General features: G+C 33.2%; 1 protein-coding gene and 1 non-coding gene across 2 annotated transcripts in view; one reads left to right on the top strand and one right to left on the bottom strand.

Moving 5' to 3' along the window:
* Positions 1 to 22,842: 22,842 nt before the first annotated feature.
* Trnal-uaa (transfer RNA leucine (anticodon UAA)) lies at positions 22,843 to 22,926 on the bottom strand. The gene has a single exon. It is a non-coding gene; the product is annotated as a tRNA-Leu (tRNA).
* A 2,245-nt stretch (positions 22,927 to 25,171) lies between these two features.
* The window catches only part of LOC131846873 (broad-complex core protein isoforms 1/2/3/4/5), a 79,660-nt gene continuing 76,936 nt past the window's right edge, over positions 25,172 to 27,895 (top strand). The window contains exon 1 of the mRNA XM_059196294.1: positions 25,172 to 25,193. The gene's annotated coding sequence lies outside the window, so the exon portion shown is untranslated. The remainder of the gene's footprint in view (positions 25,194 to 27,895) is intronic.

Genomic DNA, 27,895 nt, shown 5'->3' on the forward strand with positions numbered 1-27,895 from the left:
ACGTCTTCCGGGCTGCGATGATGATGATGATGATGATCATACATAAGTCCTCACTTCTAGGTTGTTTGTAATAAATTGTTTATAGTGATAAGACCGCCTATAGTCATTACTATTACTTAGTATTAACAATACTTTACCATTGACGATTTTTCTCATAATGTTTCTTCTGTGTACAGAAAAAAGATTATTATTATTTAAATTATTACAATTATTAATTTTATAATTAAATTAATAATTAAATTTTATAATCTTTATTAGATCTCAAATATAAATGTTTGAAAGTCAATCGTTATATATATTTCCATTTCTATTTCATCCCCATTTTGTAGTTTCATCCTTATTTGTTCCCTATTTCTCAAATATGGATTAATGTAATCTTTTGCTTCCTCCGTTTCATATAACTGATTTATTAGCTATGACGTAGTTGAATATGTTTTGTAAATCATGCTCACTATAATGTCCAGACAGGTGGCGGAATGGCGGGCCGGGTAAACGCTCCCCCTAGAATATTGCTGACGCATCCGTCATACTCGTGAATGGTTGCTACTTGTAGCGACGGATTTCTTTTCGTTCTGATAGTGATAATATAATTATTTTTGTATGTTTGTAACATTGTGATAGTCATATATAATTACTATACTATATAATTAGGTTACTGTTATAATACTTTGGTGAACACCAATATGTACAAATACTAGCTGTGCCTGCGATTTCACTCGCATGAAATTTATGTTATTCTGATTTATAAGCTACATTACTGTAAAGTTTCATCAAAATTCGTTTAGTAGTTTTTGCGTGAAAGAGTAACAAACATCCATTCATACACACAAACTTTCGCGTTTGTGATATTAATAAGATTTGTATTATAATAATTTTGATTTCACTTTCTTTCATTAATAATCTTTTGTCACATTTAGAAGTTACTTAAATACTAAATTTTACCTGCTACTTTGTCTGTATTTTGATATAAAAAGCTAGATCCATCCTACTGATATTACATATAATCACGTAAAATATCATTAAAATCAATTCAACCGTTTAGTCATGAAAAATCAAATAGACAGACAAACATTTCACATTTATAACATTAGTATAGATTTTGTACTATTACAGCGACGTCAAATGCAACGATGTAAACAGGATTTGAACGCCCACCCCTCTCGATCGTCAGCTAAACATTCTATACTTATGGGGTTACGGTGGCCGCAGTAAAACGATATCTCATAGGGTGTACGAGCCATGCTGAGCCTTATAAAATCAAGGGCATTATGCCATGGGGACGAGGCATCGGCGTAAAGTAAACTAAATGTAATGCAGTCACTTTCAATATTTATACGTTTGAATTTAAAAAACTAGGTGTTAAATCAAAGTCTTGTTTGATTTAAACAATATATTAATAACAATATATTAAATTATAATAATTAAACTAAAATATCATAGACTCACTACGATATTTTAATTTAATTATATTACTTTTTCATTTTGTTTATGCCGTATATATTTTGATGCAACAAAGTGTTTTTTTTTTTTTTAATTTATTTAGGACTAACAAACAGTAATACAATATTAAATATACATACAATATGTGATGAGATGAAAGATAAATGTATCACCAACGACGTTAATCACAGTTTACTTAAGACAATAATTATATAATCATGCAAATTTGTTTAGAGTAGTGGTGAATTTTATATAAAGTTGCAAATATCGACTCAAAATGCAACTTATTTGTTAATAGAAAGAAAGCGTAAAATGAAATAAAATAAAATAATAATAATAAATAAAAAAAAGGAATTACTAAGAATAAAAATTAACATTCTGTTATAAATTAACAAAAAAAAAATATTAAATATATAATATAATTAATTAAATAAAGATTCATTGTATAATGAGGAAGACGACATCATATTTCATATAAATAAGTAGAATAGAAAATATCTTTACTCAAATAAACTTAATATAAGCACTTTTGAATAGTCAAAATTTTTGATTCTACCGCTTATTCGGAATGCAAATTCATCACAAGAAGAATAAGCAAGAAACTTGTGCTTTGCTCAATTCTATTTCTTTATATTTCTAAGTTACTAGAAATAACTATTACATTAATTTATCTATATATATATATTGTATTGAAGTGTCTGTTTGTAATATCTTTTTACTAAATACATATCAATATACATATACAGTAATATGTATTTTAATATTTATTTTATGTTTTTATTTTATGTGTAAGTTAAGTGTTATGTGTTTTTTTTATTATTTATTATTCTTATGTGTTATTTTCTTACAATTGTTAATTGAATTTTGTTTGTACTATCTTTGTTTGTGTTATCTGGATACGAATAAAGATTTTTATCTATCTACTAACATACAAAAATTAATAAAAAAAAAAGTCTATCTGTTTATTTTTCTTGCTAACATCTGAACGGCTGCACCGATTTTGACTGCTCTTTTAGTTACAGATAGGTAATATTATAAGGAGTAACTTCAGCTACTTTTATTTAAGAATTATTATTTATTTTAATAATAAAACTTCACGCAAACGAAGTCGCATTTTTTAAATACTTGCGTATTTAAAAAAATGTGCATTTGTAATTAAAATTTTCTTGTACGTTAATTAATATTTATGAGTTATTACAAAAAAATACAATTATATGGATATAGATTATACTAGACTAGATGGCGCTGTGTGCATTGTCCTAAGATATTAAATTATATATCAGTTAGAGCTTCGTCTGACCTATTTGCAGAACAATTAATAACATCATCTCTATTAATCCATATTCATGTTGCTTCAATATACATACATTTTCATTCGACACTGTATTATAAATCTTGTACAGCGATAAATAACAAAAATTATTATGTCGCAGTGTTATTGGGACATCAATTTTAATTAAGGCGTTTTTATAAACTGTTATTTACATTATAAACACTACTTACATTGTGGGTTGTTAGCACATGAAACCTCTTCATTATCATTACATAGTATAAAACAAAGTCGCTGTCGCTGTCTGTCCGTCCCTATGTATGCTTAAATCTTTAAAACTGCGCAACGGATTTTGAAGTGTTTTTGTTTTTTTAATAGATAGAGTGATTCAAGAGGAAGGTTTATATATATAATACATGTACACTAGCTACTCGCCCCGGCTTCGCACGGGTAAAAAAGCCAATAGTAAAAGCCATAAAGTTATTGTAAATAAAAATAAAAACTTCTTTATTTCAGTCAACACGTTCTATCATAATATTATTGATATTTTAATTTTATTAGTTTTAAATACATTAAAAGTAGATCACAGTTAGAAATACAAAGAGAGTTAATAATCACCGTAATAATTTAAGATAAATACACAACTTATGACTTATTAGGTATTCGTATCATTATATTTACATTGCCTACAGTTTTTTTCAAAATTTAATTTAATTCAAAATATCTTTATTCATATAGGTCTATTACAGACTCTTATGATATATCAAATTTACCGTCAGTTCGGAATGACTTCGAGATGAGAAGAACTGACAAGAAACTCAGCTCGTATTCTGTTCAAATAAATGTTGTACATGTTTACAATAATACAGATTAATTTTTAAATTCAAATTTGGGAGAATAGAGTGATTTTTCTCTGCACAACCTGCAATTGACTGGTAGAAAATGCCATTAAAGAAAGAAAATTGTTTATTTGGTACACTGAAAATAATTTTTAAATTTTAATTTACATTTTTATATTAATAATTACAGTACCAAATAGGTCTCCGCTCAGCATATGTCGTGACGGGGTGCCATGACGCTGGTTTTCACCTTCATATATAATAAATATAATAAAATAATAAAAATACACATACATATATAAATCTAGGCGGATAACACAGAGTAAACATTTACGACATACTACCATATATATATAGGCCATTAGGCGTTAAGTCCGCCATATGTACTTTTACACTGGTATTTTGTACATTGAAAATATATAAATAAAATAATTGTAATAATGTTATACTGAGACTTTGTAAAATGTCTGCATTACCTACCTTACTCTCATCAGGGAAAAGTGAACTGATTACCCCATTGCTAACAATGTAATGTCAGTTCTATCTCCATGCGGTTCTACTGGATACATCATGATAAAGTCTTGGTGAAGTTTGCCACCGTGGGCTCACTGATTTGACCTTATAATCTTATCGTCCTCCACTGGTGCCCCGCCAGCGTAAACCGTTAGCGCAGGTATATACCAATCCATTGCGTAATAACAATAATACAAAATAATAATATAATACTATGTATGCAAAAAAAGGCGACGTTATCTCTCAAAGCAATCTCTTACAGACTACCCAGGACCTAGACGACTACAGCGAAATATACATAACATAAATCTAAACAGATATTTTAATAAAATATACTATCAATCTATTTGTAAGGGCAGACACTGCGTGTCTTCACTCACACTCGTTATAGCAAGATTTGACTTTTAATGAAATAGTACGTCAGCTATCCGCTCTGACGTATGGTTCAGGAAATCTGCACGATTTCCCACTCCACAACCCTCGTATGACCTGGAGAGAATACTGTTCTCATGTATATAATCTTACTAAATATATAAATGCGAAAGTATGCATGGATGTTTGTTACTCTTTCACGCTAAAACTACTGAAGGAAATTTGATGAAACTTTATAATAATATAGGTTATACATCAGAATAACACATAGGATAAAATTTAAAAAGATTTTATGTAAATTTGGGCGAAATATAATTATTAATGTCAAGCTAAAGTGTTATGATACAGACGACGATAATTTTTTTTTGAGCGATACAATCAATTATACTCATGAATACAAATGTTTGTGCCGTACGAAATCGAACCCGTGACCATCGGACGTAAAGCGGTGTGAATATAATGATTAATGTCAAGTAAGTGTGATGCAGACGAAGTTGAGCGAATCTGTTAGTACTTAGTAATAGTAATACTAAATATATTTGAAAGAGATCGTCCATAGAGGTAAATATTTTAATCAAAATAATTATTCATATAATGCCCGATTCATTATATTAATAATTAGCTACACTCGCGATTTCGTCCGCGGGTTATTTTAAATTATTTTTATAACATATTTTTTTTTTTCTGATGTAACAAGGAATAACTTAGGTTACTAAAAGCTACCTGCTAAAAAAAGTCCCATCAGAATCGGTCCAGCCATTTCAGAGATTAGCCGGAACAAACAGACAGACAGACAAAAGTTGTAAAACATGTTATTTTGGTGTATGTACTGTATTTATATTCATATATGCATGTAGTAAAAATAATTATTTCAATGTTACAAACAGACACTCCAATTTTATTTATATGTATAGATTATCATAATTGTGTGTAATAGATCTAGTTACGTACCTATGATTGTTTTGTATTGGGTCTAGTATTTCCTGGTCATCCTATACAGCTAGGATAGTTACCCGTAACTGTTTTTGATCTTTTCAGATAATTTTATCTGCATTGAATATTACTGTAAAGTTTCATACATATCCGTTCAGTAGACTTCGCGTGAAAGAGTAACAAACAACCATCCATACTCACAAACCTTCCCGTTTAATATTAGTAAGATACTTACATAAAACATATTTAAAAACAATAAATAAATTATAATAAACGATATCAAATCAAAATAATACCGTTATACATCGACCCGACGTAGCAAACACTCGACAGATCCTATACACGACTTAACAAAAGAACTTTCTAATGACAAATTTCCTACAAAAAAAATCTAATTCACGCACGAGTGCGGGGGGTCGCAACCCCCTACAACCCCACCGCCCACCCCCAACACATCCACATATACGCAATTTTGATCAATACTTAAAAATTAACCCAGCCTCCTGTAGTTTTTAAAATTACTCTGCGCATGTCATGATTTTTAATCAGACCCCCTTTGTGACGCCTACACGCCGGTTAATATATACAAATGTATATTTGTATGTTGGTGTGTTCTACATGAGTTGTATTACACAATTCGACATACTGCTATTGGTTTTTTTGTATGAGCTCGTTATGTGCTTACTTTCTGCTGGCGTATTAAATATATAAGATATATTTACATAATGTCTGTCAGAGCAATATTGAATTTATATAAATTATATGAGATCAAAAGGATAATGCTTCGTTTTTGCATTTTTTTTGTGGATGATAATGGAATGGTGCACCCGCCTGCGCTAACGGTTTACGCTGGCGGGGCACCAGTGGAGGATGATAAGATGAGCATGAGGTCAGGTCAGTTACCCCATTATGACAAATTCACCAGGAATTTAACACGATGGTTTCCAGGGGGAACCGCGTGGAGGTCGACCTGACAAGGTACATTGCTAGCAATGGGGTTATCAATCCACATTACTAACAATTCCCTTCCCAATTAAATTACTCAATTTTAATTGTATATTAATTAAAAAAATCTTTGTAATCAATATTAAGCTATACAGACTTAGGCGTAGTGCATATGACGATCTAAGAATTCGACGATCTTCGGATGGTCGCGGGTTCGATTACTCTCTTTTCACAATGCAAATATTTCTATTCAAGAGTTTGATTGTTAATCAATCTGACGTTTTCTCGGTATATTGTGTATATATTTGCAAAAAAAAACCGATGGTCGCGGGTTCGATTCCTCACTTGATGCAACATTTATATTCATTAGTATGATTGCTAGTATCGATCTCAGTGTATTCTATGTATAATATATATGTATTTAAAGAAAACCGTGTATTTGTATCAGTTGTCTACTTCCCATAATACAAGCTTTAACTGGCTGAACTTGGGTCTAGATGTCGCTGTGAATTAATTGTCCTGAAATTACTATTATATTGAATAATCAATTAAACTGAATAATTTTACGTATGAAGCAACGTGGAAAACTGAATCTATTATTGAAAACATTCATCGCAATTTTCAAAAATAGTTTCAGGTTTTCTCTAGAGACTACAGAATAGGGTTTTATAATTAGAATATATTATGGTTTCTTAAAGAAAGTGCACGTGATGCATCTGGTGTTTAATGTGTCTATAGGCTACGGTAACCATTTACCATCAGATTTTCCGACGAATTTTCTTTATTAATGCATACTTAGAAAACACCCAGACAGATACAAACACTCATACTCAAGAATACAAAGCTTACAGACATTCTGTGCCGTGCGATGAATCGAACCTGCGATCATCGAAAGTGGAGTGGTGTGCTAAATCGCTAGATCAGCATTCCATCTACTAGTTTAGGCAATAAAATACCTGAATGTTGATACAATAATTCATCGCTTCTGGCCGTGCGGTATATTTGTAAATAATAATTTAACTGCACAAGCATTAACGCGGCAGTTAATTATGAAACCATGAATTTAACTCTTACGGTATATTACGAAGTATTTATCAATACTACAATCATCATCATCATGTCAAAAGTTTCATGATGATCGGTTCAGTAGTTTTCGCGTGAAAGATTAACAAATATCCGTACTTTCACATTTATAATATTAATAATAATAAGGATCATATACCTGTGCTCGCAGTTTCACCCATGTGAGTTTTATAGCCTATATGTTATTCTGATATATCAGCTACATTATTGTAAAGTTTCATCAAAATCCGTTCAGTAGTTTTTGCGTGAAATAGTAACAAACATACATCCATACTCGCAAATATTCGTGTTTATAATATTAAAAAGGTATCACTATTTACTATGTTTTTCATGTACTAACTGACTAGCTGACTCTAAACTAGCTCTGTATAGGTGACGCAGCTCCTGTTGTCAAAATTTTTTTTCTTGTTACTTCTTATTTTTTACGTTATTAACATAAAATATTGCTATCAGCAATAAAAACGCCTCATTGTAATTCTTGTAATTATATATATGTCATTTAATATTATTGTTCATGTAATTTCTTCATTGTATATAAAAGATAAAGTATATAGTATCTATTGAAACATATATTGCTTGAAGACATGTTTTTCCCACTTTTTTCTTAGCACTTTACGAAGCGATTCTTACAATATAATTTCAATATATTGCCATATACTAACAACAGTCTAAAATGATTTCCCGTTCCGTTAAAAAATAGGTTAACGTAACTAGGTCAAGGAAACTTGTTAAATACTTATTCATTGCTCCCACAAAGGCATTTCCGTATCAAAGTATTTGGTAATTCAATTAAATATTTGAAAATATAATATTTATAAGTAATTGGTATTAGGTATTTATTGGTGCATCGTACATAGTTTTCGAGCTCAAAAAAAAATTTTATGGATGATAATGGAGTGCACTCGCCTGCGCTAACGGTTTACGCTGGCGGGGCACCAGCGGAAGATTAGATGAGCATGAGTTCAGGTCTTCTTCTTCTTCTTTTCTACGTTCTTCTTGTGATGAGTGTGTTCCGAATGAGTGGTAGAATAAAGAAATAAAACTACTTTTTTTTATGGATGATAATGAAATGGTGCACCCACCTGCGCTACCGGTTTACGCTGGCGGGGCACCAGTGGAGGATGATAAGATGAGCATGAGTTCAGGTCAGTTAGCCCATCGTGACAAATTCACCATGAATTTATCACGATGGTTTCCAGGGGGAACCGCATGGATGTCAACCTGATATGGTACATTGCTAGCAATGAGATGATCTTATCATCTATCTACGATTATTTATTATCAATCTATCTTGAGCTGTCTAGAACCGCAACAAGTTCTATACTAGAACGTGTATCTTAAGAATAGAATAGAATAGAATATCATTTATTCAAATAAACTTTTGAATATCATCGAATGTTTTTTAATCTACCGCTCTACACGCTAATTACAAGAAGAACGAGAAAGAAACTTGCGTGTTGCTCTTTTAAATAATTTTAGGAAAAAAGCTACTTTAGCAGTCTTCTGCCAGATTTGGTTGGGCAGGGAGAGAAACACGAGCAGTGAAGGTGAGTGTCGATGGGCATCGGTGAAGGGGTTAAACCTACACCCGGGTCACAAGTCCCGGGAACTGCTTGGAGTTTCCCTCTCTGCCACACGATGGGCCCGCCACTCGCACAGTGCATCCATGGAATGTTAAGAACTTCATCTCATAATCTCTTCAAGATTTTACAGACGGGTTGGATATTTATATCGTTACACTAGCTGTCCCGGCAAACGTTGTTTTGCCATATAAATTAATAACGCTATAAAAAATAGGAGTTGATGATAGAAAGGTGAAAATTTAGGATTGTATGTATTTTTGTATGTTGTATCATAAAAAAATAGAAACTAAAAAGATGACTAAAAAATAAAAAATAAAAAATTTGCAGTGGACTACCCCTAACATTTAAGAGGATGAAAATAGATGTTGGCCGATTCTCAGACCTACTCAATACACTCACAAAATTTCATGAGAATCGGTCAAGCCGCTTCGGAGGAGTATGGGAACGAAAACTGACACGAGAATTTTATATATAAGATAATATAAAACAAAGTCACTGTCGCTGTTTGTCCTATATATGCTTGAATCTTTAAAACTACGCAACGGATTTTGAAGCGGTTTTTTTAAATAGATAGAGTAATTCAAGAGGAAGGTTTATATGTATAATACAAGTACAGCCGTGCGAAGTCAGGTTGAGTAGCTAGTAATTCATATTTAAGTATCTTTACATCGTACAAAAAATGCTTGTAAACATAAAAGAAGGCTCCATTCAATGTTTAAGATTAATTAAAATTAGTAATAATATTATTTCTGCGTAGGCCGGCTACGCCGTAGTACGCTACGTCTACGCCGTAGCAGGCAACTGTTGTATCGATTTTGACGGATCGCTCTTGACGCAATTATGCAAATGATGTTTTTAAGATATAGCTGAGAGAGAATGTTGTTTTGTGGACTATGATTTCTTTGTTGATCGTAAAAGAGTTTTGTATTCTGTGGCCGTTTTTGTTGGAACAAGTGGAGCGATATAGAAATATGCAAGATCGTTTCATCCACTTTATTTTTAACTAGCAGTTATCTGCGACTTTGGCCGTAGATTATAACTATTTTTTAATAAATAACTAGATACTTCTCACGTGTGTATATGTATTATATATATAAACCTTCCTCTTGAATCACTATATCTATTAAAAAAACGGCTTCGAAATCCGTTGCGTAGTTTTAAAGATTTAAGCTTACATAGGGACAGACAGCGACAGCGACTTTGTTTTATACTATGTAATGATATAAAATTACTAAAATATAAGCAGCAAGTTACTTCTTATAACATTAGTTATTTCCGAGTGAAAGTCCAGTCAAACTAAAACATAGATGTTAACAAAATATCAGAGCTGCAGATTTATCTGTAGCTGTATGCTGATTTTACTGCCTACTCACCTTTGCGGTAGATAAAGCCAACTGCATTTTATTTGTTCAAATACTGTTTGTATATCTTATCTATATATTTGTAATTGATGAATAAAGATTTATCTATCTATCTAATCTCATTGATACTATAAAAGTGAAAGTTTGTAAGTATGGATGGATGTTTGTTACTCAGTCACGTAAAAAATACTGAACGGATTTTGATGAAACTTTACATAAATATAGATTATATATGTATTAGAATAAATATAGGCTCCAAATTTCATACGGGTAAAACCGCGGGCGCAGGTAGTAAACTTTATAAATATGTTGTTTATTTGAATCTTTTAGAAAAGAATTTATTTGCAATTCACGCTTGTGATATGTCAATTAGTTGATTTTGCACTCAATTCAATTAACAGTCAAGTACACGCGATTCCAATTTGTTTATAAGTACTCATTATTGGCTTCCACAGATCCATCACAATATATTTTTTTAAATATTTCTCAAAAAGTAAAAAAAAAACTAGTGTAAAAATTCATAACGACACTACCATTATTTTAAATGAAAATAGAATATAAATAATTTTTATTTAATATATCTAATTATATAGTATATACACAACTACCTACTCGTCCCGGCTTCGCACGTGTGTACTATATATATAAACCTTCCTTTTGAATCACTCTATCTATTAAAAAAACTGCTTCAAAATCCGTTGCGTACTTTTAAAGATTTAAGCATACATAGAGACAGCCACTTTGTTTTATACTATGTAATGAAGACCCGAGATATTAAGTATGATGCAAACGAAGATGTACAAGTCAGCTAGTATTTAATAATTAAGTATAATTATTAAATTAAATTTAATGTTTAATGAAACCTATATGACTTATATATATAACTCATATATGACTATAAGCATATTATTATGATATATAAGCTATATTACTGTGAAGTTACCTATATGACTTATATATATTACTAGGTGTCGCGGCAAACGTTGTTTTGCCTTAAAATATAAAAAAAAATTTGGTTGGACTACCCGTAACATTTAGGGGGATAAAAAATAGATGTTGGCCGATTCTCAGACCTACTCAATACGCTCACAAAATTTCATGAGAATCGGTCAAGCCGGAGGAATATGGGAACGAAAACTGTGACACGAGAATTTTATATATAAGATAAGTCATATAGCTTTCATTAAACATTAATTTTTTTTTTTTAATAATAATAATAATCTTTATTAAATTCAGAAGGATCGTTACAATATTATTTATACAATAGGTACACATTCCAGACAATATCAATCCTTTCAGTATTTATGTGTAGTCCTGGCTTCTGAACTAGCATTAGCCGTATGACAGAAGCCAGTTCCTTCCCAATACATATACTTTTATTATAGAAGGAAGAAAATTATTATTATATAATTATTATATATAATAATTAAAAATATATTTTAATAATTATCATCTATGTGTGATATCGTAAACGCTGTGTACATATAAAATACGTTGATAATACCTCCGTTAAAAAGTGGCAAAATAAAATTAATAATTACTCGCAAAACCCAACCCTCATAGTTTGATAGAAAGGGATAAGTGATAAAAATGTACTCTTCCCACCAGGGTACCACCACGTACCCACGCCGCGAATTTTTCGCTCTCCCGTTCGTTTAGCGGGATTCGATCCCGCAATCAGGGGGGAAGTTCAGGGGGGCATTTTTTGGAGTCCCCATCCCACTGGCATCGTAAATTGGAGCATATAATTTTTATTACGCCGCTGTCGTGTGTGTTAGAGTTATCATTGGGATGCGGAACGTAGTTTAGAACGTGATACGGCCGCGGGATATTCATGAACTATGATATGCTCCCGATATTTGGTTACGTGGCCAGCGAATATAACTTAGCGAGAAACGCTGATTTAGAAAAAAAATATTGAGGACTAAACAGAAAAAATATACGTTTATCAGTATATATAATAAATATGAGCTGAGCGTTTGAATGTTAAGATGTTACGTAATAAACTTCTGTAGGAATATTATCACAGAATATTTTGTTTCATGAGTATGAGTCAACATACAGATTGACAAAAATATATATAATATATCTTTTTTTATTAAGATGTTACGTAATAAACTTCTGTAGGAATATTACCACAGAATATTTTGTTACATGAGTCAACATACAGATTGACAAAAATATGTATAATATATCTTTTTTTATTAAGATGTTACGTAATAAACTTCTGTAGGAATATTATCACAGAATATGTTGTTACATGAGTCAACATACAGATTGACAGAAATATATATAATATATCTTTTTTTATAGTTTTAATACTCTAACTATAACAATTAATTTAATATACTAATAACAACAACCCTAGATAATTCATATGTACCTACTTATTTTGATGCTTAGAAGAATACAGTAATATCTATAATTATATTAATTTGACCAATGTAAAATAATGTGTAATATGCACAGATAACGTTTTTTGGTGGAGCAAACATTACACTCCACATTATGTTTATACATAGACAATGAATTTACAATATTTCTTAGTATAACGCTCTTTAGAGATAAAGACTACTTGAAATGTCTGACTGAAATGGCTAGTTATGTATAACATAAATAAAAATAACATCCACGCGTAAAAATAAAAAATAACTGAACCAATAAAAACTATTTCATTGACAATACCAGTGAAAACTGGAAAAATTCAGTGCAACGTGAAACGTAGTACACTTTCACTTTCTAAAAAAACATGATCGTCAAATAAAAATATGTGAGGTCGAATAGTTTTTTTTAGACACCACTAACCAAAGCGAGGGATTTTCAGCTGAAAATATCTCTATTTTATTGCGTGGCGCGCGAAAAAAACGGACTGAAATCCATACGCTCTCACTTTCAATTCAATTAAAGTCTACCAGGCTTGAAATTTATTTTTGACGCTTTTTAGAACTAAACCGATTGCTGCGTCCGTTTTGTTTACGATATGCGTGCAGTTTGATTTCGAACTAGTTGCATATTTCGATATCATAATATTGATTTTGTACGTCTTTTTAAGAAAATTGTGCAGACGAAGGACTAAGATATTTCGCACACTTATAGTTTATAAGACTAGCTTTGCCCGCGACTACGTCCGCGTGTTGTGACCATGATCAAATATAGAAAAAGTATTTATTAATCGAACCCAAAAAGGCAAAGAATAAAGATTCCTCGTTATAGCTTCAACAATCACTATTTGCTATAACAAACTTTCATCCCCTATTTTTTAACCCTTAAGGGGGTAAAAAATAAATAATTTTACCAACTTAGTCATATTTATTTATATTTAATGAACAGCCTTAAAAATAAGTTTCAAGTTCTAGTATTAGAAATGACGATACTTCCATAGAACCCTTCATCTCCCCTTTCAACCCCTTACAACCCTTTATTCGCATTAAAACGTAGCCTATATCCTCTCTCAGGGTCTAGACTATCTGTGTACCAAATTTCATTTAAATCGGTTCAGTAGTTTTAACGTGAAAGCGAGACAGACAGACAGACAGAGTTACTTTCGCATTTATAATATTAGTAAGGATAGAGAAGGATATATATAAATGCTGAAACTAAACTTATCTATATATATATATATTTCGTGCTTGCAGTTGCCCAGCGGTCAAAATTCAATATTAATTAATTTACCATTCAATAAGACAAACAAATAATATTAAAGACTAACAATATTAATCTATTCTCAATTTGACCATAGACTTTAACAATAAACAAAAGAGTATATATGTGTTTGTGTCAAATAAATAATAGTGTATGTTTTTTATTTATTTAATGTATGTTTTATTTTTATTCTGCACTAGTTCTCTGTATATGCTATAGGTGTGCGAAATTTTATAGTCTTCCATGTGCGCCATTATTTTTATATATTTTTTAAGAATAGAATAGAATAGAAAATCATTTATTCAAATAAACTTACATTGAAGCACTTTTGAATAGTCATCACATTTTTTTTAATCTACCGCTCTATCTATTCGGAAAGCTGTCTCATCACAAGACGAACGAGTAAGAAACTTGCGTGTTGCTCTTTTAAATAATTTTATTCTTACTTTACAATTTAAGTTTAAGTGTGTGCATACAAACTACCTATTAGCACTAATTCAATTAAATAATCAAACAACACAACAACTGGTTAATTAATAAGAGGAAATCAGTCATAGTAATAAGAGCAGACCAGTCCCTACAAGCAGCACCCATTCACGAGTAAAACGGATGAGCCAGCCATCACTGCGCTCGACCATATTGTAGGGAGCCCAATGTCCCGGCCCACCACGCCGCCACAAGTCTGGACATTTTAGTGAGCATGACTACTCAAAACACCAGACCACGTCAATATGTATAATTAAAAAAAATAACAACTTTCTGCATTGCTTCTCTATTAGTGTGTCAAATCTAATCTAATCTAATCCAATTTTCGTAATAAGTACTACACAGTTTTTGATTCACGTAGTCCTTACTGATATTATAAATGTGAATGTACGGATGTCTGTTACGCTTTCACGCAAAAACTACTGAACCAGCAGCCAGTAATGAAGTTATGCGAGCGAAGCCGTGGTTAAAAGCTAGTCTATACATCTATACATATAAATAAAATTAGAGTGTCTGTTTGTATATTGAAATAACCATTTCTTACTAAATGCATATGAATATAAATACGATACATACACCAAAATAACATTTTTTACAATTTTGATCTCTCTGTCTGTCAGTTTGTTTGTTCCGGCTAATCTCTGAAATGGCTGGACCGATTTTAACGGGACTTTTTTGGCATATAGCTGATGTAGTAAGGAGTAACTTAGGCTACTTATATTTTAGAAAAGTAAAGTTAAATTCCACGCGGACGAAAACGCGGGAACAACTAGTAATAAAATAATAAGTATAAATATATGTCTATAGTGATCAATATGTGAATTAAATTTTGAAGCAGTACACGTAGAAGTCAGTACAAGTTGTACAAACAGTAGGTACGTACGAGTATCGACAAATTAGTGATCCCGCCTACGTGATACTTTCACAAAATGTTAAGAGGGAAAATTTCCAAGCTCACATACTAAATGAGGCAGACAAGACGTACAGATAGTGAATTCCATTCACTTTACTCGTATTGTATTCTATTTTTTATGTAATTGCTATTTTTGGACTACTCTAATGCTGTTGGCCGCAGCTGGTCTTTACAGCTTCACCGGACGATAGGGGCGAGTGCAGATGGCACTCCAAACCCGCGGAAGGAATTACGGAGCGGCTGAAGGCCAACTTCCGCCTGACGGATACGACTTTAGTCTGAGGGCGCCGCTAGGGGTTCGAACCTCGGCTCAGGCCGTCGTAATTTCGATCCCCGTTTGAATTGGACAGGGTATCGGAGCTGTTGACACGATCGTTGTCATTATGTAGTGGAAAATCCCAATACTTTCAACCGAGGAGTCACATTAATCGCGACAGGCGACGACCTGATCAGCGACATATTTGACTTAAATAATATTTTATTAATAAGTAGCCCCAGCCACAGATTAAAAAAAAATATTGTTTCATCCCAGCAGTACCTCCGAGTAAGGAGTGAGAGGCACTTGTAATCTGCCTTACGACAGATCTCCATTTCTCCCTGCTGTTGAAACTAGGTGATGGTAAATGGTAATATACATAATAATAATAATAATAAAGAGAAATATCTCGACCTGGCTCACGAGGTGACCGAAATGTGGGGGGTGATGTCCACCGAAATCATTCCAATCGTTATATCGGTGAACGGTCTTATCCCAACCAGTCTGGAGCAACATCTCAGATGGTTGGGATTCCGAGGTGCCTCACTACCGGGAAATATGCAGAAAGCGGTGCTGTTAGATTCTGCCCGCTTGTACGCCGGTTTCTCTCCCTGGGGCCCTGAACCCCGGCCGACTGTGCTTCTGCCGGGGTATGTTGCCATCTCCTCTCCTTAAGAGGGGAGATGAGAATTATTGGAAAAAAAAAAATAATACCAATCTCAGGACAATTCACACAACGCCATCTAGACCCAAGTTAAGCTTGTGTGTGTCTTGTGTTATGGGTACTAGACAACTGATACAAGTACATAGATATTTTTTTTCGTAAATACATATTATACATAGAAAACACCCAGACCGATACAAACAATCATACTCATGAATACAAATGTTTGTGCCGTGCGAGGAATCGTACCCGCGACCATGCTAGACCGCTAGACCACCGAGGTCGTCAAATACATGAACAGCACTACGGAAATCATATTATTATTTCACTCACGATACCACTTATGAGAACTAAAATGCTTAAAAAAAATAAAAACTTACAATTTACCCATGATCATGGCGGTTGAAACACTGCCGAAATATCGGGAACTCAATAAATATAAAACGTGGTACGATCCCGTTATTTTTAATAATTATACGTATAAATATTAGCCACCTCAAATTTAAAACAGTATATAATAAAAACTTATTTTTTCTTTATAATTTCATTCATCATTGCCTTGCCTTTATCCCATTATTTGTGGTCGCAGTATGTCATTCTCTTCCACTGCTCTCTATCGGTCGTCATATCTGAGCATACTCTTCTTTTATTCATATCATCTTTCACACAATCCATCCATCTTTTCTTATCCATATTTCATCCATCCACATTAATATTATTTCTTTATAATTTCATTCTTAATGTAAAAACATATATTATAGTCAACTGACAAGACAAAGAGGCAACAATAAGCTTAGCCTGAAAAGCATTGTACTAATAAATATAAAATTGATAAATATTGTAAAATGAAAAACCATGGAGTTTTCTTTAACGGACCTTCAATGGATTTTGATATCTTTACATAGTAAACATACAAAAAACGGCTGCCCCCTGTCTATATGCTTACATCTTAAAATACGCAGCGTCTTTGGAGATACTATCTCGATTAGAGTGAGATAGAGTGATTAGAATAGAATAGAAAATCATTTATTCAAATAAACGTAATTTAAGCACTTTTGAATAGTCATAGTTATCATTCTTTTAATCTACCGCTCATTCGGGAAGCTGTCTCATCACAAGAAGAACGAGCAAGAAACTTGCGTGTTGCTCTTTTAATAATCATTGTAACTTTACATTTCCAATTCGAAACGTGTGAATACAAACCACCAATTAACACTAATTTATTAGGTTGAGATATTAAGTACGCAATAGGATTAAATCAGTCATAGTGATTAGAGCAGACCAGTCAATACAAGCAGCACTGGTTCACGAGTATGACGTATCTAGATATCACGATTCTAGAGACATATATATATATATGTATTTTTAGAAGCTATAATGTTATTAATAAATAAGTATTTGTGTGATAACGAGAATTTTATACATAAGATATAAAATTCTCGTGTCACAGTTTTCGTTCCCATACTCCTCCGAAACGGCTTGACCGATTCTCATGAAATTTTGTGAGCGTATTGAGTAGGTCTGAGAATCGGCCAACATCTATTTTTCATCCCCCTAAATGTTAGGGGTAGTCCACCACTAAATTTTTATTTTATTTTAAGGCAAAACAACGTTTGCCGGGACAGCTAGTTTATATGTATAATACATACAAACATAATATTACATATAAAAAAGTCGAGAAATTCAAAGATTTGTAATGCACCCATGCAAAGTCGGGGAAGCAGAAAATATCATAAATTGTTAAGTTAAATATGCGTATTTTTCATTTAAAATATGAATAAATAAATCAATTAACATAGATGTAAAAAATGCCTATTAAATAATGGTGGTTCTGTACTTTATTCATATTCTCTATGGCCGATACTCTATGCGCACATTAGTGTATAGATATGTGAGATACCCCCTAAATTATTTCGACATATGCAAATTTGTGCGCACCTACAGATGTTGACATAGATAAGTTCGTGACAGACGTGACAGATGATGCAAAGTTAAAAGAACCCGGAATCTTATGTTTTATTCTTATACCAAACGATTAAGCGTTTTTTTTTAAATTTCCTTTTGTGTGTAATCTGTATATATATAACTCAAAGGTGACTGACATAGTGATCTATCAACGCACAGCCCAAACCACTGGACGGATCGGGCTGAAATTTGTCATGCAGGCAGATGTTATGACGTAAGCATCCGCTAAGAAATGATTTTGATTAATTCTACCTCCAAGGGGATAAAATAGGGGATGAAAGTTTGTATGAAACCTTGTCAATTTTAAACCGATCGGGCTGAGACTTTGCATGCATAAATCTACTACGACGTAGGCATCCCCTAAGAAAGGATTTTGATAAATTCCACCGCTAAGGGGATAAATTAAGCGAGCGAAGCCGCGGGCAAAAGCTATTATATTATATATACGTAAAGTTACAAAGCGAAGTACAAAATATTTTTGTTATAGATATTGCCCGTTTTTTTTCTAGAAACTACTTGTTAATTTTTTTTCAAAAAAAATTCTTACTAATGGCGACCGTTATTGAGTCTACACTCATATTGCGACACGTGTTTCGCCTCTGAATGAGGCATCATCAGACGTTGAATGGAGTTCGTATATCGCTTGGAAGCCTAGTTTTGACTCTTCGGCGACCAAAGCGCGACTCGCAAGCCGCGGTTTTATCGCCATTAGAGAAGGTAACAGTAGTCAAGTTTCCATACCGAATATTTGTATTCTCACACATGCTAATTGTAGCGGAATTAAACAAAATAATATAAATCCATCGAGTAGTGAAATTGACTTCCGCAAAATAGCAACTGAAATAGAAATAATCTTTATTCAAATAAACTCATTACAAGCACTTTTGAATAGTCATATTTTGATTCTACCACTCATTAGGAATGCAGATTCATTACAAGAAAAATGAGCAAGAAACTTGTGTGTTCCTTTTTTGAATAGATTTTTTTTATATAATAATTACAGTATAACAAGTAAGAGGCATGCGATAATCAACATAGAAATCGCTACGCACTCATTATTACTGTAATCAGTTAATATTGTCAGTGCTATGGATTTAAAGTTTTTCTACAAAAACATTATTATCGTTAACGAATTCTTCAATTTTATAGTAAGCTTTTTTGCAAAGGAAGTATTTTATATGACATTTAAATCTGTTTTCAGGCAGTTTTACAACAGACTCTGGTATTTTGTTGTAAAACCTTACGCAATTACTATAAAACGAATTACTAACTTTAGTTAAACGACATTTAGGTAAAATCAGTTTGTTATTATTGCGTAAGCTTTTATTAGTGTGATCACTAACTCTTTTGAAATTGTCTAATCTATTAAATAAATGTCTAATCTAATTCTATTAAATAGTTTTTAGTATGGGATGCCACGTGTGTGGATACATTGGCACCAAGTCATGTGTCTGGATCGTCTCGTCTGGCACCTCCACAGGCGGCAATTTTAAAAAGACGAAAATATACGAATCTGTAGGGGTCGTATTGGTTTTTCTATTTGGTGGAGACGTTGGTCACAATGGGCCCGGAAGCCAAATTGTTTTTGACATTATGTTCACCGCGGCTCATTGAGGTTACCTGACCCGAGAGCTGGTAGCTATTTTGCCCAAAGGCGTAAGTACCATTCAAAGAGGCAACGCTGCCAGTATCTTGGGTACGCATTCGATCATGCCGCGTTGGATTACAATGAAAAAATTGTTTATATAGAAAATGATATAAAATTATGTATATTTGTATGACATTCTATTAAATTATTAATTATTTTATTGGTAGGTGAACCATGTGACGCGTCTGCGAACATATTCTATGTAGGTACACCTAGCGACGCGAGTCTCCCAAAAAACGGAGCGGCGCAGTTGTAAAATTGTCTAACTACCCCCCGCGCGCGCTCATTACGGCGCGTGCGTGGAGCGCACACGGCACACAGGTCGGCGGATATATCTCTTACAATTTTTTTAACATAAGGATTGTTAGGGAATCTACTCTGCTACCAAAATGTTAGGGAAAGTACTATGTATATATACAGGTAAAACTAGGGGGAGCGTCAGTCACGTACCTTTACGGTTCTGCGGAGTTCTTGGGCTTCAGGGTCTCGAAGATATCTTCGCTAGCTTTCCAGTTTCACAGTAGGTTTCACAGTTCTAATTTATTTTAATTCACAACACAATGCGCGCGCGTCATGGCCGCCGTACAGTCCGTTCAGTACTAGGTAAGGGAAGGGAAGGTAAAGCGCGGGAAAAGAAACTAACGGACTCTAATATAATAATCTGTGCTTACGATGATACAGGGTATATTTTGAACAAGGATTTTTATCAAAAATCACGACATGTGTAACGACCGGAAGGTCCTATAATCAATGTTTTTGATTGATTGTATTAGTCTCGGGTTTACAGAGTACTATAGAGTATCTACTATCACGGTAGGAGAAAATATAAGTACAAAAACTTGACGTGCATAAGTGGCTGAAATGTATAAATAATGGGTTTTGATTTGATTTGATTATGTGTAATGTCGAGATATGTTAGTCAAATTGAAAGGACATATATGATGCGTATTTTTTTTTATTTCAATTATTACATTTTTATATTTTAAATACATTTCACTAATAATATTATATATCCAACAAGGGATAGAAGGTGTGTTGTGTGAGAATGTTTCCATCATCCGAAAGTCTCAATTAAGTGCGTGAATTTATTTTTACTTCGTTTTTTCTGAGATCAATCGTCTAATAAAACTACTAATTACTACTAAAAATACTTTCATAAACTAAGCAACTTGCATTGTAAGGTATTTGGTTTGAAGGAAAGATATAATAGTGGAATTATGGCATACAAAGGTATAGCATCTTAATACGCCAGAATGGCAACGCGTAAGGTGTCCCTTATGCGTTGCCATTCAAGCCTCAAGGTCAGAAGTAGTGGTTGTTCATCTGCAAGTATATAGGCGACGGTAACAACTTATAGTCAAATGACAGTAACTGGTTTACAATTCCAGTTAAATAAAAAATAACAAAAGATATATCTTAAGACACATCTTCAAATCCAATCCCGTGTATAACAAGTACGCAGTACGCGAGCTCAGATCGCGATACTAACGCGTGTTCATCTCTTTCTAGTTTTGAAAAACCAGCGCTCCCCTGCCGCCCTCCCGCGCACCCCGCCCCCCTGGGCCCCGCCACCCCCCACCCCCCCAACTCCTAATTCCTTACATATTTAAATTCCACTTTCAACGTTCGTTGGAGTCTTCATATTGTCTCCATATGGTTTTCGTTATTTCCATTTCGAATGATTTTTTTACTTCTAATCTGCAAACGATATTATTTTATATTTAACTAAATCTGCCCGCGGTTTCACCAGTAATTACTAGTGATGGTAATTCAGGTAGAGTCTATTTTTATGAACATGTATAATTTTTTTTATGGATGATAACGGAATGGTGCACCCGCCTGCGCTAACGGTTTACGCTGGCGGGGCACCAGTGGAGGATGATAAGATGAGCATGAGGTCAGGTCAGTTAGCACATCGTGATATATTCACCGAAAATTTATCACGATGGTTTCCTGGGAGAACCGAGTGATGTCACCCTGACTTGGTGCATTACTAGCAATATTTGTACAGGGGGACCGAGATGTAATGTGGATTGATCATCTTATTTGCGACTTGTAAAATGTGAACTTACAAGGATTATTTAGAAGAGCAACACACGAGTTTCTTTCTCGTTCTTCTTATGATGAGACAGCTTTCCGAATGAGCGGTAGATTAAAAAGAATTGTTATGACTATTCAAAAGTGCTGAAATTAAGTTTATTTGAATAAATGATTTTCTATTCTATTCTATTCTGTTCTGTTCTGTTCTGTTCTGTTCTGTTCTATTCTGTTCTATTCTATTCTGTTCTATTCTGTTCTATTCTGTTCTATTCTATTCTATTCTATTCTATTCTATTCTATTCAACTTAAAAAATTTACAACAATTATTTAAAACAGCAACACGCAATTTTCTTGCTCGTTCTTCTTGTGATGAGACAGCTTTCCACTCGTATCGTAATGAATGGATAGACTCGACCAGACTAACAGAAAACACGAATATAACGCAAATAGCTTACATAAAATTACAAACAGCTGTACAAACATATCTTCTATTACATACCGAGCCATCTGTTTCAATGCAGATGGACAGTGTAATTATGAACTGTAATTATATATATATATACTAGAAACTGTTACCTGAAAAATGTATGAATTAGGAAACACTAATTTGGATGTAATAAAAAAACAGGTACCATTAGATATCACTATTGTATTACAGAATATATTTTAGACTAGCTGTATTCGCGACTTCGTCCGCGTGGAATTTAACTATATTTTTTTTAAATAAAAGTAGCCTAAGTTACCGCATATTACATCAGGTAGCTGCCAAAAAAAGTCCTGACAAAATAGGTCCAGCCATTTCAGAGATTAGCCGGTACAAACAGACAGACAATGCCGACCGCCTCAATGGACGTAACCGGGTACTGTGAGAGACAAAAGAAACAACTACTGTCAGGTGTGGGGTTCGAACCCACGCTCCCTCTCGGGAACCAGAGCTTAAATCTGGCGCCTTAGACCACTCGGCCAACCTGACACACGCGGTATCCTCTGGAAATAATCGTGATTTTCCGGTGAATTTGTCACGATGGGCATGGGCTGACCTGACCTCATGCTCATCTTATCATCCTCCACTGGTGCCCCGCCAGCGTAAACCGTTAGCGTAGGCGGGTGCACCATTCCGTTATCATCCGTAAAAAAACTTGAAATTTATTAAATATTTATTTATTTATTCTCACATGGTACATTATAGATGTTATAAATAAAAAGACCATAAGACTTGTGATACACCGTAAGGGCACCGGAATTACGTTATCTGTACATATAAATAAAATTGGTGTGTCTGTTTGTAATATTGTAATAACCGTTTCTTACTAAATGCATATGAATATAAATGCGATACATACACCAAAATAACATTTTTTACAATTTTGATCTCTCTATCTGTCAGTTTGTTTGTTCCGGCTAATCTCTGAAATGGCTGGACCGATTTTAACGGGACTTTTTTCAGCATATAGCTGATGTAAGGAGTAACTTAGCTACTTATATATTAGAAAAATAAACTTAAATTCCACGCGGAATGCAGGAAACGCGGGAATAACTAGTAATATATAAATTTGTGTCTATAGTGATCGTAATAAAATAGTAAGTATAAATATGTGTCTATAGTGATTTTTTTTTTTCTTTATTTATTTAGGATCTTAGCACAATAGTGAGCATGTTAGCTCCATGTTGTCTTCTTAATGAATTACATAACATCTAAACTTTAAATTACTATAAAAACAAATCTTACCTACTTTTATCTACAAATTTATAAATTAATACCGATTGTTTTGATGCAGGTTCTGATAAAATACTCTGAAATATTCCTAAATTAATTTTGTTTAAATTTATTTTGTTTTAGTAAGTTTTGCCTTTCTATTTTGTTCTTGACGCATTCCATCAACAGATGTTGAACATCATCAATACCACCACAAGTTTGACAATTAGGGGTGTCTACTCTTTTCATGAGAAATCCAAATCTGTTTGATGGAATGTGTCCTGAACGCAATCTAAGTGCTATGACAATATACTTACGACTAAGGTTAATGTCTATAGTGATCAATATGTGAATTAAATTTTGAAGCGGTACACGTAGAAGTCAGTACAAGTTGTACAAACAGTAGGTACGTACGAGTATCGACAAATTAGTGATCCCGCCTACGTGATGTAATAAGGAGTAACTTGGGCTACTTTTATTTTAGAATAAAAATATAGTTAAATTCCACGCAGATGAGTCGCGTGCACAGCTAGGTACATATATATACAATTACATTACAATAATTAGTAAAACTTCACAATTAAATATCAGTAATTTATAAAGTATAAAACAAAGTCGCTGTCGCTGTCTGTCCGTCCCTATGTATGCTTAAATCTTTAAAACTACGCAACGCATTTTGATGCGATCTTTTTTAATAGATAGGGTGATTCAAGAGGAAGGTTTATATGTATAATACATGTACATCCAGGCGAAGCCGGGGTGAGTAGCTAGTAATATTATAAATGTGAGAGTAGTTACGTTTGTAAGGCTTTCACGCGAAAACTACTGAACCGATCATCATGAAATTTTGTACACGTGTTCTTGTACGTATTAGAATGAACATAGGATACGTTTTATTTAAAAAACATGCGAGAGAAGCCGCGCGTAAAAGTATAATGTTTTTTACACATTCATAAAATGGTCATTTGTTCATGACTCTGCAATATTTTTAATTTTTTTTTTATTAAAATTGATTTTATTAGCTCTTGATTTTATTAGACGACCTCGGTGGTCTAGCGGTCAAGCACACCGTTTTACGATCGATGGTCGCGGGTTCGATTCCTCGCACGGCACAAACATTTGTATCCATGAGTATGATTGTTTGTATCGGTCTGGGTGTTTTCTATGTATAATATGTATGTATTTACAAAAAAAAAAGAAATATCTATGTATATGTATCAGTTATCTAGTACCCATAACACAAGCTTTAGCTAGCTTAACTTGGGTCTAGATGGCGCTGTGTGAATTGTCCTGAGATTATTATTATTATTATTATTTTTTCGTCAGCTTATATAATATGGTTATTTTCTCCACACTTACGGGCCGAAACCAAGTAAGTGCAGAGTGTGTGTATTATTATTATTATTATTATCATTATTAAATTTCGTTAGTGCTTATATAATATGGTCATGAACTAATTTCCATCTGTCGACCTTGTGACTGCCACTTATTCAAACATACATTCGTTATTTTCAGGTACTCGTGTTCGGAGTTCATTCGGTCAGGTAAGATTATTAAATAATATATTAATAGATAAATAGATAGATACATCGTTTATTTGTTTATTACTAATCACACACAACATGTTCATAAGAATAGACAATACATAATACGACATAAGATTTATAAAATTGTGTTATTATGTGTGATCTGTAGCAATACAAAAATGTCTAAGCTCAGCGTGGAATATTGTTCAGGGAACAAAACACTGATTTTCAGCTTCATCCCATTTGAGGGTACGTGAAAATAATAATTAAAATAAATATTACTATACTGATAGTCTCGATGATCTAGCGGTTTAGCACATATCTTTACATCCGATGGTCGCGGGTTCGATTCCTCGCACGATGTATTTGTATTTCTAAGTAAGTTGTCTTACTAATATAATAAATGCAAAATTAGTGAGTATGGATGTACGGGTGTTTGTTGTCTGTCTGTCTGTCTCGCTTTCACACAAAACTACTAAACCGATTTATATGAAATTTGATACACAGATAGTCAAGACTCTGACAAGGGATATAGGCTACTTTTAATGCGAAAAAGGGTTGTAAGGGGTTGAAATGGGACATGAAAGATAATATGGAAGTATCGTCATTATCAAAGCTTATTTTTTAGCCTGTTGATTGAGTTATATAAAAATCTTTATGAAAATTCGTCATTTTTTTAAATCTAAATCGTAGAAACTTTTTATTTGGCTTTTATTGGGTTAGATTATTAATTTTTCATTATTTGGTCAAGGTCACCATTTTACGCGGACGAAGTCGCGGGTACAGCTAGTGGGCTATAATTTAATAAGATATTATGTAAATTGGGCGAAATATAATGATAAATGTTAAGTAAGTGTGATAATAATGATAATAATAATAATCTCAGGACAATTCACACAGCGCCATCTAGACCCAAGTTAAGCTAGCTAAAGCTTGTGTTATGGGTCCTAGACAACTGATACAAATACATAGATATTTTTTTTTTCGTAAATACATACATATTATACATAGAAAATACCCAGACCGATACAAACAATCATACTCATGAATACAAATGTTTGTGCCGTGCGAGGAATCGAACCCGCGACCATCGGTCGTAAAGCGGTATGCTATACCGCTAGACCACCGAGGTCGTCAAATGTCGTGTGATGCAGACGAAGTTGTGCGGATCAGCTCAGTGTTCTCTAATTTTTAGTCTATTTATCGTGACTAAATTTATTACGTAGGTATGTCTTTATGAAATCTGATTGTTCCAATCCAGAAAAAAAATCAAATATTTTCTTTGTAAAAAAGCTTATTATAAAATTGAAGAATTTATAAATGATAATAATGTTTTTGTAGAAAATATCTAACTTAAAATTTATAGCGCTGTCAATGTTATCTGATTGAACAGAGATTTAGTGCGTAGCGGTTTCTATGTTGATTGTCGCATGCCTAATCCTTGTCGTTAATTAAATATAAGCAAATCAATATTGATTTAAAATAGCAACACACAAGTTTCTTACTTATTCTTCTTGTGATGTATCTGCATTCCGAATAAGCGGTAGAATAAAAAAACTTGACTATTCAAAAGTGCTTATATTAAGTTTATTTGAATAGACATTATTTCTATTGAATTTGAATCTACGCCTTTGTTTATGCAATTGACGCATGTAACTACTAAGTTACTAGCGTTTAAATAGTAGATACTTATATAAGGTACAATGATCGACGCCGAGTAAAAAAAAAAGGGAAGATATCGTATGTTGATGTTGAAAAGAGATGGATGACTCCCGCAACCAGCGGCCAAAATGAAAAGTGGTCATTTTTCCCACCAATGGTAGGTATTATTGGAAAAACTACAGCAAATGAATTTATTATGGCCGCCACCCCCCCGCACCCCGCACCGCCCCGCCCCTCATCCCACATACATTATTTTTAATGATACATAAAGAATTCGTATATGTATACACAATCGTTTTCAATAGCCGAAATTATTGGGCATGAGGGAATAATGACGTTACAAAAAACGTCTGTGGTTCAGTGGTTTATAATATTTAAAGGTTACGAGTTCGAATTTGAATGTATAGATGAAAACGCAAAAACTAACTTCTGATGGGAATTGGGCAAAAATGTTGCGTGTTGCTTTTTTAAATAATTTTGTTGTTACATTTTTAAGTGTATTTGTGTTAATATAAACTATAATTAATATTAATTATAGTTTATAAGTTAATATAAGTAAATAACGCGATGACTGCGAACAGGGATGAATGGAAGAGAAAAACATAATAATATTACGCCGACCCCAAATAAATGGGATAAGGAAGAAGCAGATGATGATGTGTTAATATAAACTACTAACTAGCACTAAAACAATTAAATACTCAAATAGAGAAAATATTAAATATACATGCAACTGGTTGAGCAACAAAATAAGAGTAAATCAGTCGTAGTGAGCAGACCAGTCCCTACAAGCAGCACTCATTCACGAGTATGACGAATGAGCCAGCCATCACTGCGCTCGACCATATTTTAAGAAGTCCAAACCCGACCCACCACACCGCCACATGTCTGAACATTTAAGCGAGCATGACTACTCAAAATACTACAAAAAAAATAGGTTCCAATCCGAACTTCACAATGATTCTTTTTTATACTACGATGGTCATAAATAAGCATAATTACCGTGGCTATAAACACCTGAAACAACTGTTACGTACGCGCTGCCGACCCTTACGAAA

This window comes from Achroia grisella, unplaced genomic scaffold (assembly GCF_030625045.1).
Source record: "Achroia grisella isolate CSIRO2021 unplaced genomic scaffold, CSIRO_AGI_Agris_v1 utg512, whole genome shotgun sequence".
Classification (NCBI taxonomy): Eukaryota; Metazoa; Arthropoda; class Insecta; order Lepidoptera; family Pyralidae; genus Achroia; species Achroia grisella.